Raw genomic sequence first — 16525 nt, 5'->3', positions numbered from 1 at the left:
TTAACGAAGCCTTGGAGAACATTTTTGCTAAGGAAAAAGTTGTTTCAAATCACCACTCTAACCACTCCTTTTAAGAACCTCCAACATTTTTGGGACAAACTGTATATGTAAAATGAACCTACAAATCTTATATATGTGCTATCATTCTATAAATAGTTACACGACCATGGAAAACACAAGACCAATCTTCATTAATTTTTCGATTTTGCTCTATTTTGTTTTACGAAATTTACGCCATTAAATTTTGTTCATTTCTGATTTTTGAAGTTCGTTTACTTTATAAAAAGGAACCAATCCCGACAACCCAGATTAATGCGCCTCTTTTATTCAGTGAGTTAAAGTCGTTTGACAATTTTGTTTAAAAACGTGATCGATATGAAAATTTCAATTTTACGTGAAGCACATTCAAAATAAAGTATGTACAGCCAGTCTCGCACCTATGAACTAAGATATATAGAGTAACTTTCATGAAAAAAATATGGCACCATTCTTACGTTAGAAGATATTGATATTTGAAGCAAATAAATTCGTATTCTGTATTATCGACCTATGAAGAAATGATAAAAAAAATTAAAACACGTGGTATAAAGCTGTTTGGAAATGTTTTGATCAATTTAAATATAAAATAAATATTATTAAATATTATTTAAATATTCCTCATTTTATTGTCATAGCGTTCCAAATTGTTTTCACGAATATTGTATTCCCAAAATATATTGTATATTTCGTTATGTTTGTATATTTTGAAATTTCATGACGGTTTATTAGAAGTTATTAATTATTTAAATATTTAATAAAAAATTGTTCGCTTTCAGTATTATGAATTTTACCTCCTGACATCTGCGCCGTCAAGTTAAAATCAATCACGCATACAGTTTTTGTTAGGACTTGAGAACGTGAATGTGTGTACTAAATATTAAAAATGTGCTGTCCAAAAAAATAAATTTTTTTCAATTGCAAATCTAAAAGTTCTGTGGATTTGGCCATATAAGTAAAAATGATTTACTAAGATTACTAAGATTTCATATTATTATTACTTTACTAGAGGATTACTCAAATAGAATTGCTCCAAGAGATTCTAATTTTCTTTTTCAATGCTGTAAAATAAAGTAAACATTGACGATCGTGTATTACATCACGCACGAGTTTTAACAGTTCCCAAGTGAATTTGTGTCCACGTGAGCTGCACGTGCCTCACAAATTCCAATGACACGACCTTAACCCTTCGCGTTCCGAAGATGCCGTTATACCACACAGTTCCATATTATAATATATGCATCACAGTATGGTTCAAGTTTTATTTATGACAACACAAACTCAAATGAAAAATAAACTAAAAGTAAAATAATTACAAATTTATACAGATTTGAAAAATGTAAAACGTTTTTTGTCCACAATTATCGTGAAATGAAAATCTTGTTAATTTAAAAAAATAGAGCCATAAAATTACCTCAAAGTTACTAGACGTTCATATTAAATGAAATACTTGAAAGTTTGATTGAAAGAGTTAAAGGCGCTACTAAATAAATAATGCAAGATTTGTTGATAACTAGACTGTGAATGTTTATGCAAATTCATATTTTTATCGGTTCATATAAAGAATGAAGATTGAAATAAAAATATGTTTTATCTTCTAAACACTGTAAAATGTATGTTCTTCTTGATAATTTATATATTATACATTTGCGTACATTTTCATAGATTTTCCAATATTTTCACTTGCCATAAATGTATAAACATCCGCAGACTATTGATAACAATGCAAATTAAGATATCGCTAATAACTACAGTAGGTGTAGAAAGTATTCGTATACCGATCAATTTCCAAAAAAACTATGTAAAATTGTAATTTATTAATTTGTTTTTTATAAACAATGACATTCTATATATTCTCGGAAATCTCTAGAATAGATAGATTATAAAAAAAATAGCTATTTATGTAAGTTGCGAAATTAACAAAGAAAAAAACAATTAATCGATAGGAACATTGAAACAATAACTATTCGCACAACTGTTTAATTTTTAAAACTTCATTAAAAAAAAAGAAATTTACATTAATTTACAAGTATATAATACTTTTTTCGTGGGATTTCCTTTTGATTTTATAATTATTGTAACTCTTCTAAGCATTAAATTAACTAAATTATTAGTTATTCGAAGTGGGATCTTCTTCAATTCCTCTATTAGAGCCATTTTTAAAAGTACTTTACTGGAAATTTGATGTTTTCTAATTCTTACGGAGCAATAAACTAATGTGTTTACGTTACGAACTCTACACTAAATGGTTCGTCATAAGAATCATACAAATACTTACTGCTTCTGTACTTTTACCCACTTTTCGCATTTTTTTGTTAATTCATAAATTATATTAACTAGTAATTGTTGTTTGTAATGTTGTAAAATATCATTGATTATAAAAAAAGAAGTTAAGAAACTGCAATTTCACACAAAAGTTTTTTGGAAAATTTATCGGTGTACGAATACATTCTACACCCACTGTATATTGATTATATAAGACTTCACTAAACAATAATCAGTATAATTTTAATAGAGTTCTATGATCACTATAGTATTTATATATTTATTATATATATAATATACAAATTACCCAATAGAAATGTAACTGAAAATGAAAAACAAACAAATCGCCTCTTTCTGAAAGTGAAGACTTTATGTAGTTTCACGGTAGAATTCCTGTCTAAATTATACCTTATTCTTACGACTGCAGGTTTATCTATTTCTTTCGATAACGCTACATTTTTGCGCGTGAAAAGGTTCTCCGATTGTGTTATCAATAGCGTTCCACACTTAACACTGCTAAGCCCGCCATATTGATAATTGTCGGACTAGAAGTGGGCTAAACCACTCCATTAAATCCAACTTCTATATAAATATTTTATAATGTTTTCCAAGATTGTTCAATTTAATTGACACTTCTGTAAATTAGGGTGAAATGCACAGAACGACCATGCGTTCTAAACCAGTGCTTCTCAATCTTGTTTGCCTCGTGACCCACTTCTGTGTTTATTTTTCATTCGTCATAGTTGTTCTTAGTTAGTAAAAAGAACGGTATACTAGTTGTTTGTTATTACATAAAGAAACACACATATACGAAATGCATAAAATAAATTTAAATAATTATGATAACGTAACAAAAAAATGTATTGCTAGATTAATGCCAGACTGTCTAATAGGATTCAAATTTTAACTGAAAATGAAAATGAGAAATAGCTATTTGAAATAATTTATTTCGTACCGTTATTTAAAAATAGAAATAATATCAATTCATTTTACACAATTATTTGAAATAATTATAAAATAAAATGGTAGGTTACCCGACGTACTAAGAAAATTTATGTTATCTGGTTGGAATAGGTAAAATTTAATAAGAAGTAACTTAATAAAAGCAATTTTTTATTCTAACACATTCCTCGAAAATTTTGTTCTGTAGTGTGTCACTAAAGGCAGGAACAGAAATTTTCTTAAACATTCAAGAGTTTAGCTTGAACTATTAACACGCTGAACGTCATGTCATGCATTTATGCATGAATCTAATGTTTCGATTACTGCGACGTCATATATTAACGCACGACATTCAAATACGAATGGAGAAATCGCTATGTAAAAATCCAATGGATGTTGGAACGCGTGGCCTACGTGGAAACTTTGGATCGATTTGTTCGAAGCAAAAGTGCTGCGTTGAAAGTATAAATTATGATGAATATACCACGAGCTCAGGCCAGGGAGTCTCACGAAATTAACTTGGCAGTGAATTTAGTGAGTATCTTAAAACACTTTTCAATTCGATCAAATATTCTTACGATGCGACATCGCACATCTAATATTATATATAAAGATCTACGTATATTGCCAAAAATGTCAAAATATTTTTCGTGACTCATTATGGTGGTAGAAATGGCTAAAATTATTATCCAGATACAAATTTCGAATAATAAATAAAAAGCACAACTTTTAATACTCGTTGCAAAATTAGAGATAGCGGTAAAAATTAGATTTTGAATAGAATTAAATATTTCACAAAACGTCACGACTAAGTTGTACTTTGACTTTATTTGTTCTATGTTATTCGCATAATAGTTTGCTTACTTCTTTTTCAGGGGGCCTATATGAAATATTAAAAGTAGCGTCTAATACTACATTGACAGCCAGCCAAATTGCATGTGAAGCAAAACTATCTATACAGGTGAGAGATATAGAATGTATTTTGCAAAACTCTTAGCACATCTAACGGAAAAAAAAGGAAGTCGCTATTAACGAGTAAGCACATCGAAGATAGAAAGACAATTGCGAAAGAGCACATTCAATGGAGAGATATGTGGAGAAAAGTGTTGTTAAAAAGAAATGTATAATATAATGGACTAAATATAGTTGATCATATTAAAGATCCAAGTAGAACCTCGATTATTGCACTAGAGTCTCGACCATTGTAAGCTATTGACGAAAGGAGGGCGTAGTCATGAAGTAATAAGTGGAAAGTAGTAGTAGAAATGGGTTACCTTGATTATTGCAGCTCTCAGCTCAAGCCTCCTGCAGTGCTCGAGGTTTTACTGTACTTCGTTCAACATTTGTTCACGTTACAAGAAACAAACGATCACAAACATACTGCAAAATTGTAAGAATGCAAAAGTACCGTTCAACAAAATTAATATTCGATTAAATAAAAGTTCCTTTCAGTAGATAAAAAATAAGTTATGAAACTAGATGAAATACTTTCTTAGACTGGTAAGACAGGAGTTTAAATAGTATACAGGGTGAAAATTATAAAGCGTTACAGTCGAATATCTCCGAAAATATTGAATCGCTGTCCAAGAAATTTAAACTCTTTTTAGGTTTTGCGATATCCATTGGCTGATACTTATAGTGTTCCTCGTTCTAAATACGAATCTGAAACCCAAATTGCTCCATCATCCTCAGTTTTCGAAAAACACGAGGTTTTGTAAAATCGATCAATTTTGAGAGAAATGTAGTCCTACTTGAAAACTATAAACGCTAGAACGTTTTAGTTAGTCTCAAAAAGATAGGAGAGAGTTTTCTGAAGATGTAGATATATTCGTTTAAAATTACATATCTGCTTTTTGGGATGCCTGTAAATAAACATCGAAATTCAAAAAGTTCCCAATGCGAGTACTTTTCACGAAATACTTTTGTATTTTTATAAAAAGTTATTCGCCTAGTTAAAAATAGGCTAAAATTACTCCAGTGGCCTTGAAACATGGAGATCTGCTAAAAAATCGATTTTTCATTTTAGGGGCAAATACAATAACTTCCCTATAAATCGGGAAGTTAAAAATATGTTTACTGCTAAGAGTAAAGTGCCCTTAAAAAATTTGTTCTGACAAAAAGCGAAGTTATTCCAAGTTGTTACGTTAATTATTAGCTTAAATATGCAATTCGGTATTCAGAAGATGATCCTGATAGCCGTAGATGTAAAAATACTGTTTGTGCGCTCGATATCGTTTTTTTTATTATATCTTTTTAAATTCTGTGTCTGGAGAATTACCACTTTCGAATAATGTTTGAAACAACTAAAACAATCTAGAACAACCACGAAAGATTTGATTTTCGAAAAATGAGGTGCCAGGTCAAAAAACTGTTTTGTTTTTAATTTTCCGCTAAAATATTTATTATAAAAATGTTATCTTCTGGAATAATGTAGAACAAGTCTAGAACAACCTGGAACAATTTTTGGAATTTTAAAATTTTCAAAATGGGTTGATAACTTCATACAGGTAACGTTCACACATTTTGTCCATTTCCCTGCAAGTTTGATCTTGAATGACCTTGAGTCATAGGTTGTTAAGTTTGTCTTAAAACATACTATTTGATGGTGGATAAAAACCCGTAACATTCCATTTAAAAAATGAAAATTGACCTTCCCCTCACTTTGGAGTGTCTATCGGGAGAAATAAAAGTTCCACCACATGATGCCCTCCTCAGTATTGAACAACTTTCATCTGAAACATTTTTGTGTATAATCAATATTTTCGGAGATATTCGACTGTAACGCTTTATAATTTAGAGCTTTACAGGCAAAATGTACATTCAATGCCACAATTTTTTTTCTTATGTATTTTAGCCTACTAAACTCGAAAATCCAAAGAAAAATTTTTCTATAGATAGGTTTTTTTATATGAATTTTTGAATTTTTTTTTTTTCTGACATACCTTCACATGTCGGGCCATATCTCGAGTTAGAAACGTCCGATTGAGTCGCGCAAGACGCCATTTTAAAGATAATCGAATTTCCAACAATTGCGTTTAACATTATTTTCTAATCGGTTCAATAGTCTAAGTATTACGAGCCAATATATATGAGAAACTTTGATTTTTTCGGCTAAAATAGAACACGAATATTTCTTCCATCCCCATGGAAAAATAGAAATTGTCAAATTATGTCCAGTTTCTTATTGTTTACGTATAGATCGCACTTTTACGAAGAAAACAAGCTTCTGTTGGAGAAAATCTATGGATAAATACCGGAGTTAGGAACAATTGAGTAAAGGTACAAAAATCCCAATTTAACTCTGTTTTTGTATTTTTTTCCTATTTATATAGGAAACATTTATTTAATTAATTTCGATTAGAAGTAATTTTGGCCATACCTGCCCCCACCCGAAAGTGATGGGTTTATAAAACGACAAACAGGCGCCTAATAACTCATTATTAGTATCAGTAACCACTGGTAGCGTTTCTTATTCTAACGAACCCTCACACAGTCGATCAGGAAAGAGAATGGAACGACAATGGCCCTCTCCATTATTACATTTCATCGAGGCAAGTACTCGGAAATCACGTAAAACTCTAGTCTTGAGCAATTGTAAGGAGTTTTGTTTTTTGGTCCTTTTTTTCTGGGGAAGTCTATTGCCATCAACAACCCCAGGGGACCGACCTGGACTTTCACGTAGACAGTATACATGTGTACATGTATACATTAACAGCATTCAACATTACCGCCTTCACCAAAAACTAACTTAAGCAGGAATTAAAAATTTTTAATTTTGCGCCGACTACGAAAAGGTTATTTAACATAATTTAATATAAAGGAAATAGAAATTTAATATATTATTGAATATCATTTAATCTAGAGACGCAGTAGCGTCTTGACGCCAAGTTCATGAAAAATTATACAGCCACCCTGTATATATGGCGTTGGAGCTACCACGTATCTTTTACAGGAGAGATGGTCCATTCCAACCTAACCTGAAACTTCTTTCATAAATATCTCAACACGCCTGAAATATTTTCTAAATTTAAAGGCATTTTTCTGGTGTAAACCGCATATAAGCTTTCTAATAAAACTAAAATCAATCAAATCGGTCCACGAACAACTGAGATATCGTAATATCATGTCATGAATCTGTCAGAAACGGTATTTTTCGTATGATTTTTTCGTCGTCAACCCTTAGCCAATAGGAGCTAAGCAAAAGCCGAGTGTCGTTCGTCGACTCTCGGAATCATTCGGTTCGACATGGCTCGTCGGCCATCGAGCGTCGAGAGTCGAAACAGATGTCATCATTCATAACCTGCCAAATGTCAAAAATTTTTACACTATTGCATTATTAATTATATTTATATCAGCAAAATGTTTTCAATTTAGACTTTTTATGTGGGGTTTAATAACAAATTGTTGTAAAATGTTGATCGATCTTGATTACAAGGTAAGTTGTCAAAATCTGAATTGTCAGGTACCTTACAGAATAGATCCATACCACTAGTGTTTTTAATTTAGACTTTTTATGTAGAGCTTATAGAAATGGAGTCATTTTCTCATTTCATCATTAACATTAAAATTTTTTGCAGCAAGAAAAAAAATTACAGGTATATATAATTATTTGTAAATTGAACGAATAAGTATTTATAATTAATAAATTATATGAAATATATATATACGCTTTTGTTGTCCCCTCTCCCTTTATTTTACTCTATTCAATTAAAGAAATAAATAATAATTTAGACTTCTTATGTAGAGTTTACAGAAATATCAATTTTATTTTTATAAATTTAAAATAGATTCTATATAATAAATTATTTGTAAAAAGAAGTGAAATCCGATAAAAGACTACAAAAAAGTAAAAAAATTACGCCAAGTATATGAAAAAGTGGAGGACTCAAGGAGTCATCATTGAAAAATAGAAGATCCCCATAAAAAACTACAAGAAAATAGAAAAAGATGTGAAATCGAAATAAGCTGCCAGATGATTTGCCTAGATTTCCGCAGGCTGGAAGTCAAATGCTTGGCGTGGTCAGGCAAGGTCAAGGTGTCGATAAATAAGAATTATTTTAAAACGCAAAATAATGAAAGTGTACTCATATCGTAAGAGTTTTAAATTGACAAATTATGTAAAAGCCTGCGAGAGAGAAAGTATGGGTCTTGATGATCTGAGAATGGCTTAACTGGCCACGCCAAGCATTTGACTTCCAGACCGCGGACATCAAGGCAAATTTTTAAGCAGCCTCAGTTTGTGGATGAGACGCTATTTAGCTTCTTCATGTCACCGCTAAAGTGTGGAGCAGTCACTTTACATGAATTGTCATTAGGATCTGAACGTCCGCACTGTTGAACACAGCATTTTAGCTGCGCATAGTTGGAAACCACCGAATTTTACATTGTGTTACACAGTGTCGCCTTTGCACTTTATTGGAAAGGACTTTCATCTACTGGCAGCTCATTTTGATTTCACATCTGTTTCTACTTTCTTGTACTTTTTTATGGGAATCTTCTATTTTTCTATGATAACTCCTTGAGTCCTCCACTTTTTCATGTACTTGGCGTATATAAATGAACTAGAAATTATTTCATACTTTTCACTGCGTTTTGTCAAACTTTTAGCAATTACATATATAGAGCTGTTGAGTATTCACATAAATGAATCAGAAATTATTTCATACTTTTCACTGAAGTTTTAATGTTTTTCGAAGTCGGTTATTTTTTTTTTCACAAAATTATTTTATTTAATTCTTTTATTAATCAATTTTCACTGCGTTACCTGTTTTCTTATTCTTTTCATCACGAGCAGACGCGAATTAAAAAACCACTACATTCTCATAATTTAAATGTTTAAACAGTCTCAATAAATTGATCTTACGTTTACAAAGCATGTAAATAAATTCATTTATTCAGCATATTTATTCAGCATATTTATTCAGCATTACTGCATAGAATAAATAAAAAGTACACGAACTTTTCTAACGTTGTTTATTCATACGCGATTCTGTTCAAAGAAAATGACCGAAGAAGTCTAATTAAACTATCCGTGAAAACATTTGTTGACAACATTATTAATATTATGCAATGCGAAAAACCTGCAGCCTGCTCAACTGTTTTAAATGTCGCTATAATTACATAACCGACTGAGATTACGAAACTTGATTGCCAATGTACGAGAATACAGAAATCACACGTTGTGGTTTATATTTTTCAAAAACCACTGCCAGACAACGCGTCACGATCATCATCTCTTAATTAATAATTCAAAGTACAGAGATAATTAGCTGAAATTTAATGCCACTCGCAATCTAGTTTATTTCACACACCGATAATAATTTTATCGAACAATTTATAATTATCTGTTAATGTCTCATTTTCGAAACGATAATAAATTTCGTTACTTTATCAAAATCGTTCTGAATGTACATATAGTATATTCCACGAATGCATTCAAACTATTCGTCTATAAATAAGATAGGAAACTGTGCAATTTGTTGAATCGATATCAATACTTTGTTAACTCTCTACGAGCGTGTCGTGTGCGATCTAATCATGGTCCGATCGGATTAGCAATCACATAGTCTTTAGTTCTATTGGCACAGGAATGATGTACATGTTTGCTTACAAAATTATGGCAACAAATGTCATATTAACACTTTATGTAGTGTATTTATAGACTTTTTATTCCAGGAACTATTTGCAGGAATTATAGTAATTAAGTGAGTTGTTGGTCATCTACTTACAATGGTCGATTTAAGAAAACAGATAAATCTTTTGTTATACCGATTATACAATATGTAGAATTTAATGTTAGCTTAGATCACTACACACTTATATAGAAAATTCTATTTTAAATTAGAAACTGTTTCTAAAGAGACTAGTAAATAAAATGTTAAGAGAGAAAAAAGTTAATTGTACATTAATTAATCGATTACTATGTATATTAAAATATTATAAAAGTGTGAGCTAAAATAGTATCGAGAAGTGTGATTTTAATAAAAAATCGACGGCAGTAAAACCAAGACGATTAATTCATTTTTTAATCACATTCTCGGATTATTCATGAATCGCTGCATTTCATTTTTAGGTATAGTTTTCGATCAACTCGTACGTTTTGGTTGCTATTTCAGTTATTCAAAGAAGATCTTATTTAAAATAATAATACAAAAAAGTAAACTCTGATTGTTTGTTGACAAATTAAAGAAGTAGCGAATTTAAGATCGAATTTAAGCAATCTAATATTGTTGAACCGTGAATCGTTTTATTTTCAATCTTGAAATAGAAGAATAGCGACATGTTTAGCTGTAGATTATTCAGTAAATCGAAAACTAGCCTAAACAATCGTACTTCGTTTATGAGAGTAGATAACGCACACTATTTTCGTGATCTACTTGTACAAAGAGCCGTGGTCCACATTTTATCGGAGATCACGCCATCGAAAATAATCTTTCGAGGCCACAACCAGATTTTCCAAAGTAACAAGCTAACTTAGTATGCGAAAGAACAGTGTTGGAAAATTTTGTGTGAGATTCAACACAATCACATGTCCCAAACGGTCCACCAATATTTTTTTGTTAATGTAACACAAGCTCTATGTTGAATGGATTCGCACAAAAGTTGGTAACTTTAACATTATCGTCATGTTCATTACAAACAGTAATTTATCATTACAGAACTTCTATGTAACATTCAAACTACCAACATAATATAAATTAAAAAATATCTGTTTATATATCTATTTTGTGTTGATATTTAGGTAGCATTATAAATGCGTTACATTTATTATTATTCATTATTTTAACATAAAACGTTCGTTGAGATCAGATAAGAAAGTTAACTTTAGTTAAACTGACACTCGATTATGGAAAATACGGGTTGGAGTTAAAAAAATGGGGTACCCCTGCGATCGGGCTGATTTTGTTATCATAGGTAGCCCTTGATCTAACGATTACAATGGTGGTCATCTTGACCCTTAAGTCCCCCTGCCTTCCCCCCAGGGGTCAAAAACTGAAATGGCCCAAAAATTGTTTTTTTTTTGCACCGGTCTCGGTGAATACATCATTCCCAATTTTTTTTTGTTTACGTTGAGGAACATCACAGCGCTAGATCTGAAATCTGCTGTCGAGTAGATTTAAGGTAGCTTTTGGTGGGGGCGGCAATATTGAATATCGTTAATGTATACAGGGTGGTCCACGCAATTGTTTCAAGTCGTAACTCCGTTATTATTGCATTTACGAAAAAATGCCAAGGAGAAAGATAAATGGTTCGAAGAGCACTACATGTGTAGGCCTTAAAATTTTGTTTAGATGCAGCAGTGCATATGCAATTAACAATTGCATCATTTCTTTAAATAGAAATGCATAATTTTTTTTTACACAGATCGATTCTTCTGTTCATTCTACGTAAACAATGATTAGGGTACCATGGCAAAAAAATTATTAGTTCTCGAGATATTTTCAAAAAATTTCTTTTGAAAAATGTCTTTATTGAAGAAGATGCTCAAACTCATGACTAGATAGTAAGGTAAACACGAGTAAGCATTCCATCATTCTGTAGTAATTTACGTATCGTAAGTCGAGTACGAAAACTAAGAATTTGAAAAAGTGTAACTATATTTCACTAAATACAAGAAAATGTATTCTACTAACAGTGGGAAACAAGATATGTACGATAATTTTGTGTTGTGTGATGCAGATAATTTAAACGCAGTTATACAAACAATAAAAAAAACGTTATCAGAGATGTTTAGAATGTAATGGAGAAGCGTTGAAGCATCTTCTTCAATAAAGACATTTTTTGAATATATCTCGAGAACTAATAATTTGTTTGCCATGGTACCCTAATTATTTTTTACGTAGAATGAACAAAAGAATCGATCTGTGTAAAAAAATATGCATTTATACTTAAAGAAATGATGCAATTGTTAATTGCACATGCACTGCTGCATCAAAAAAAATTTATAGGCCTACAGATGAAGTGCTCTTTGAATCAAATGCAATAATAACGGAGTTATGACTTGAAACAATTGCGTGGACCACCCTGTATACTACCTGAGTAGGTTTAGGGTAATTTTTAATGGAGCGGCAATATTAAATACTGTTAATGTAAAAAACTGATGTTCCTTCACGGAAAAAACAGTTTCAAATGATGTATTCACCGAGTTGTGCACAAAAAACACTTTTTAGACTATTTCAGTTTTTGACCCCTGGGAGAGGGGAGAGTTAAGGGTGAAGTGACCATCATTGGAATCGACAAGTCAAGGGCTACCTATGATAAAAAAATCTGCCCGATCGGAGGGTACCCCATTTTCTTAACTTCAACCAACTTTTACACAAGAATTAAATTCATCTTCTACCAATTACTTTCGTTTGCGACATTTAAGCCAGTATTTTCTATAAAAAGTGATTGTTTATTTAATTCGCAATTATCACAAGGATAAAGAACGATGAAAATCAACTCATGAATTTTAGAAACGAATGTTAGTTTAGTAACGTTGACATTGCCATAGTGGGGTTGCTATTAATACTGCAGGATTACGACGAAGAAAAAATATTTCTCCTCGAGTTTCACATTATTTTTTTTGTGGAATTTAATGCATTTAGACGCATATACCGTGAACTAGACGCGCAAGAATGATTCCTCGCGTTTTACTAACTGTATAGCTCATAAATATTCAACGATGTTTGAACAAGTCATAAGGTGACTGCAGCCCCGTCCTCGAACGAATGAAGAATTGTCACGATTACGGCTATTACAGAAGGCCTGCATATTAGATTTCGTCCACTAATGTTGATTGTGCGCGTAAAACTCGTCGAAAAGCGAAAATTAAAACCAGCTGAGGGGATAATATGTTCTGAGATCGAATTTCAATAATTTAGTATGTTCAATTATATTATAAATTTAATTTTTCATTAAATTACATTGCTTTATAAATGTCGTTATGTCATTTAAACGTACATTACAGTCCAGACTTTTCCTCGTCCATGTTTATTTTATATGCATCTTAATTCTTGAAAGTTAAGAAAAATTCTTATTAATTTAATATATTTAGAATAAACATTATTAAAAGATTAATGTTGGCTCTGCAGTAATCATAGCTTGAAGTATATCGACATCGAAATTTTCTTCGAGATGGTTATTCTAGAAGTCTGCAATTTGGATCTGAACTTGTGAAAAATATACTGTCTGAAAGAAAAAATAAAATAGCTCCTTAAATCGATGAATATTTATAAGCCAATTTATAGTTCCTATTTCAACCACTGTGCTGTCATTTCTATCTTCACAGGTTCAGCACAAAATTACAGGTTTCTAAAATGACCATCGTCAAAGAAATACCACCAACTTTATTTTTAATCCTTGAATTACTGCAAAATCAATAACCCTTTTAACAAAACCCTTACATGGCCATTTTCAACACACATTTATACACCTGACAAAAATTTGTCTTAATCTCTAAGATACACAAATACATTGTATACAAGGAAAAGTCAGGATTTGAATTTATTTTTAACCGACTTTGAAAAAGGAGGAGATTACTACATTCGACATGTATTTTTTTTCAGAATTGATTTCCAAAGAAGCCTTACTTTTGGCCAACAATTTTACTATCTGCTCCCGAACATTCTCTAACAAATAATATTACTGAAACTTAATCAAAATATTAATAACGAATATGCAGAAAAAACGTAATACAATAGTAGCAGATGTCTATAATTGTAGTCTCTCAACACTCTCGCAACGATAAGTCTTTGTTGAACGATTGAAAATCATTGTCATCTCATCGTATATAATTACAATAAATCAACGCATCCGTTCACAATGGCACTTCGCTTCGGATCTGTTCAACACCTTCGTCGAACACAAAGGCCCTGTAAAACCGGTTCGTTAATGACACAGCATCCAACTAAACGTATTGACCAAATTTTCCAACCGATTATTTCGTTTCCTCGTTCGAATTACGCAAGACGTCGAAATCTGAAGACTTTGGGACCCTTGTCGAAGGAACTTCAGTAACTTGAGTTTTAATCAAGTATAGCTCGACTACATGAGGATTCTCCAGATGATTTACCAGTTAAAAAAGAAAACAAGTAAGAGTTCTAGTCTAATAGTCACGGCAATAAAGGGTATTGGTACAGGAGAATGTTAAAAGATAGTCAATTTTGGCATAGCTTCGGCATCTAAATTATTGATAAGGCATCGTTGGCTTCAGCATCGCTATCCTATTTAAAAAATCTAAATAAAAATGATTTTCGTATTGTTCAATATTCAGAGGTAGTCTCACCTAAGACTTCTGTTTAAAATATTTCCGGCGTTTTTAATGATATGAAGATATGTCTCAGGAGAAAAATGTTTGATTAGGTGTGGTTCATACTATGATAGACAAAAAAATTATCTGAAAGTCATATTTTCTATGATTTCAAGGTCATTGGCGTTTTTCCTTTTTTCAAACTAGATGGTAGATTTTCATTATCGAAATTGAATTATAGCTGATATAAAGACAAATTTAATATTGTGTACTATGTTGAGACCTTCAGATGACTTTGTAATTTAGGCCCGTTTGATTATTTCCGATGAGGAACAGTAAAGAATAAAGTTCATTTAAGCCAATCAATTACTCCTGAATATATGCGACTAACTCTAAATAACGTGCAACATTTATTACAAAATGAATTTAAAAAATGTATAGAGGGACATAAATTTCAATACATTTTATAACATTTTATTTTTGTATATTTAATAATATTAAACACGTGAACATTTAATTAACTTTTTACGTTGGAGTATGATTTTACAAGAATAACTTTTCAGGTCACCCGGAGGTCAAAATATTATACATGTTTGAATTTGTCTTTTTATCAGGTACAAGATTACGATAATGGAAATACTTAATCCCGTTTAAAAAGAAACGTCAATGGCCTTGAAATCTCGGAAAATATAACCTTGAAATAATTTGTTTGTTTATCATAGTATGTCTCTCTCTGAACTCAACACTTTTCTCTCGAGACACATATCCGTATCATTAAAAGCGACGGAAATATTTTAAGGAGATGTCTTAGATAACTCATATTGTATATACAGGGTGTTCAAAAAAAAAAGCATTCAATATTTATATGGTGTATAGGGCACACTGTATTAAGTAGAAAAGCTTTAATAAACATAGGTCCAAAGGTCAACCGTTTCTGAGATATAAACATTTTTGTTTGCTAGTATCATGATTGACTTACTTGCTTCCATCGCATGCGATGTTTGTGTCAGTGTTTATAAATTGCGTTCTGAATGTTTCCATTCAAGTGCCGACAGTAGATTTCATTGAGATTTAGTCAGAATTGAGATTTTTGATGTAAACACTTAATTTTTGATGTAATTTTTTATGTAAGCACTTAAACACGGTGTTCGGTCAAAGGTGGATGGACGCGGTGGACCAGTTGCATGGCCTCCTCGATCCTCCGATTTAAATCCACTGGACTTCTTTTTATGGAGATATTTAAAAAGCCAAGTGTATTCCACGCCGATAAATGACCTAGAAGAACTATGTAACCGAATCCACCATGCTTGTCAAATAATTCGACAGAAATGTGGGATTTTCGAGAGAGTTCGCGACTCTGTAAGACGAAGATGCCAAGCGTGTACAGAAATGAGCGGTGGACACGTGGAAAATCTTCTATAAATATCGAAAACCCAGTAGTAAGTCAATCATGATACTAGCAAACAAAAATGCTTATATCTCAAAAACGCTTGACCTTTGGACCTATGTTTACTAAAGCTTTTTTACTCAGTACAGTGTGCCCTATACACCATATAAATATTGAATGCTTCTTTTTTAACACCCTGTATAATAAATCCACAGCAAGCAGATCTTCGAGTAAATAAATTGTTTACGTAAAACAATTGTTGAATGAAGCTATGAAACTTCCCCTCAAGTATCTCGTGTTGAAATCAAGTAATAGAAGGGTTCCCCAGTTTAAAAAAATAATTAAAAGTTCTAGTCTAATAGTTATAGTAATTAAACGTTCCAACAAATATTTCAATCGATTATCTTGTCTGCGTCCACGATTCCACAAGATGGTCCATAGATACGAAGGGATTTTGGAATTGCCCTTGCTTAAGTGTCTTAAGTACCTCATTCTTTTAATCAAGTACAGGAAGATATTCCTGAAATTTCTCCAGTTTCAAAACAAAAATTACGAATTCTAGTCTAACAATCACGGTAATTACATGTCTTAATAAATATTCCAACCGATTATCTCGTCTTTGTCCACGTTTCAACAAAACGTCAAACCCTGTGAACTTCCCTCTT

The 16525-nt window shown here is 31.6% G+C and overlaps 1 protein-coding gene across 4 annotated transcripts in view; it reads right to left on the bottom strand.

Moving 5' to 3' along the window:
* The window catches only part of LOC128884698 (acetyl-CoA carboxylase), a 66363-nt gene that overhangs the window by 25683 nt on the left and 24155 nt on the right, over window positions 1-16525 (bottom strand). The gene's annotated exons all lie outside the window — the stretch shown is intronic.

The sequence above is a fragment of the Hylaeus volcanicus genome, chromosome 2, assembly GCF_026283585.1.
Source record: "Hylaeus volcanicus isolate JK05 chromosome 2, UHH_iyHylVolc1.0_haploid, whole genome shotgun sequence".
Taxonomy (NCBI): domain Eukaryota; kingdom Metazoa; phylum Arthropoda; class Insecta; order Hymenoptera; family Colletidae; genus Hylaeus; species Hylaeus volcanicus.
This window is presented reverse-complemented; position numbering and strand designations above follow the sequence as displayed.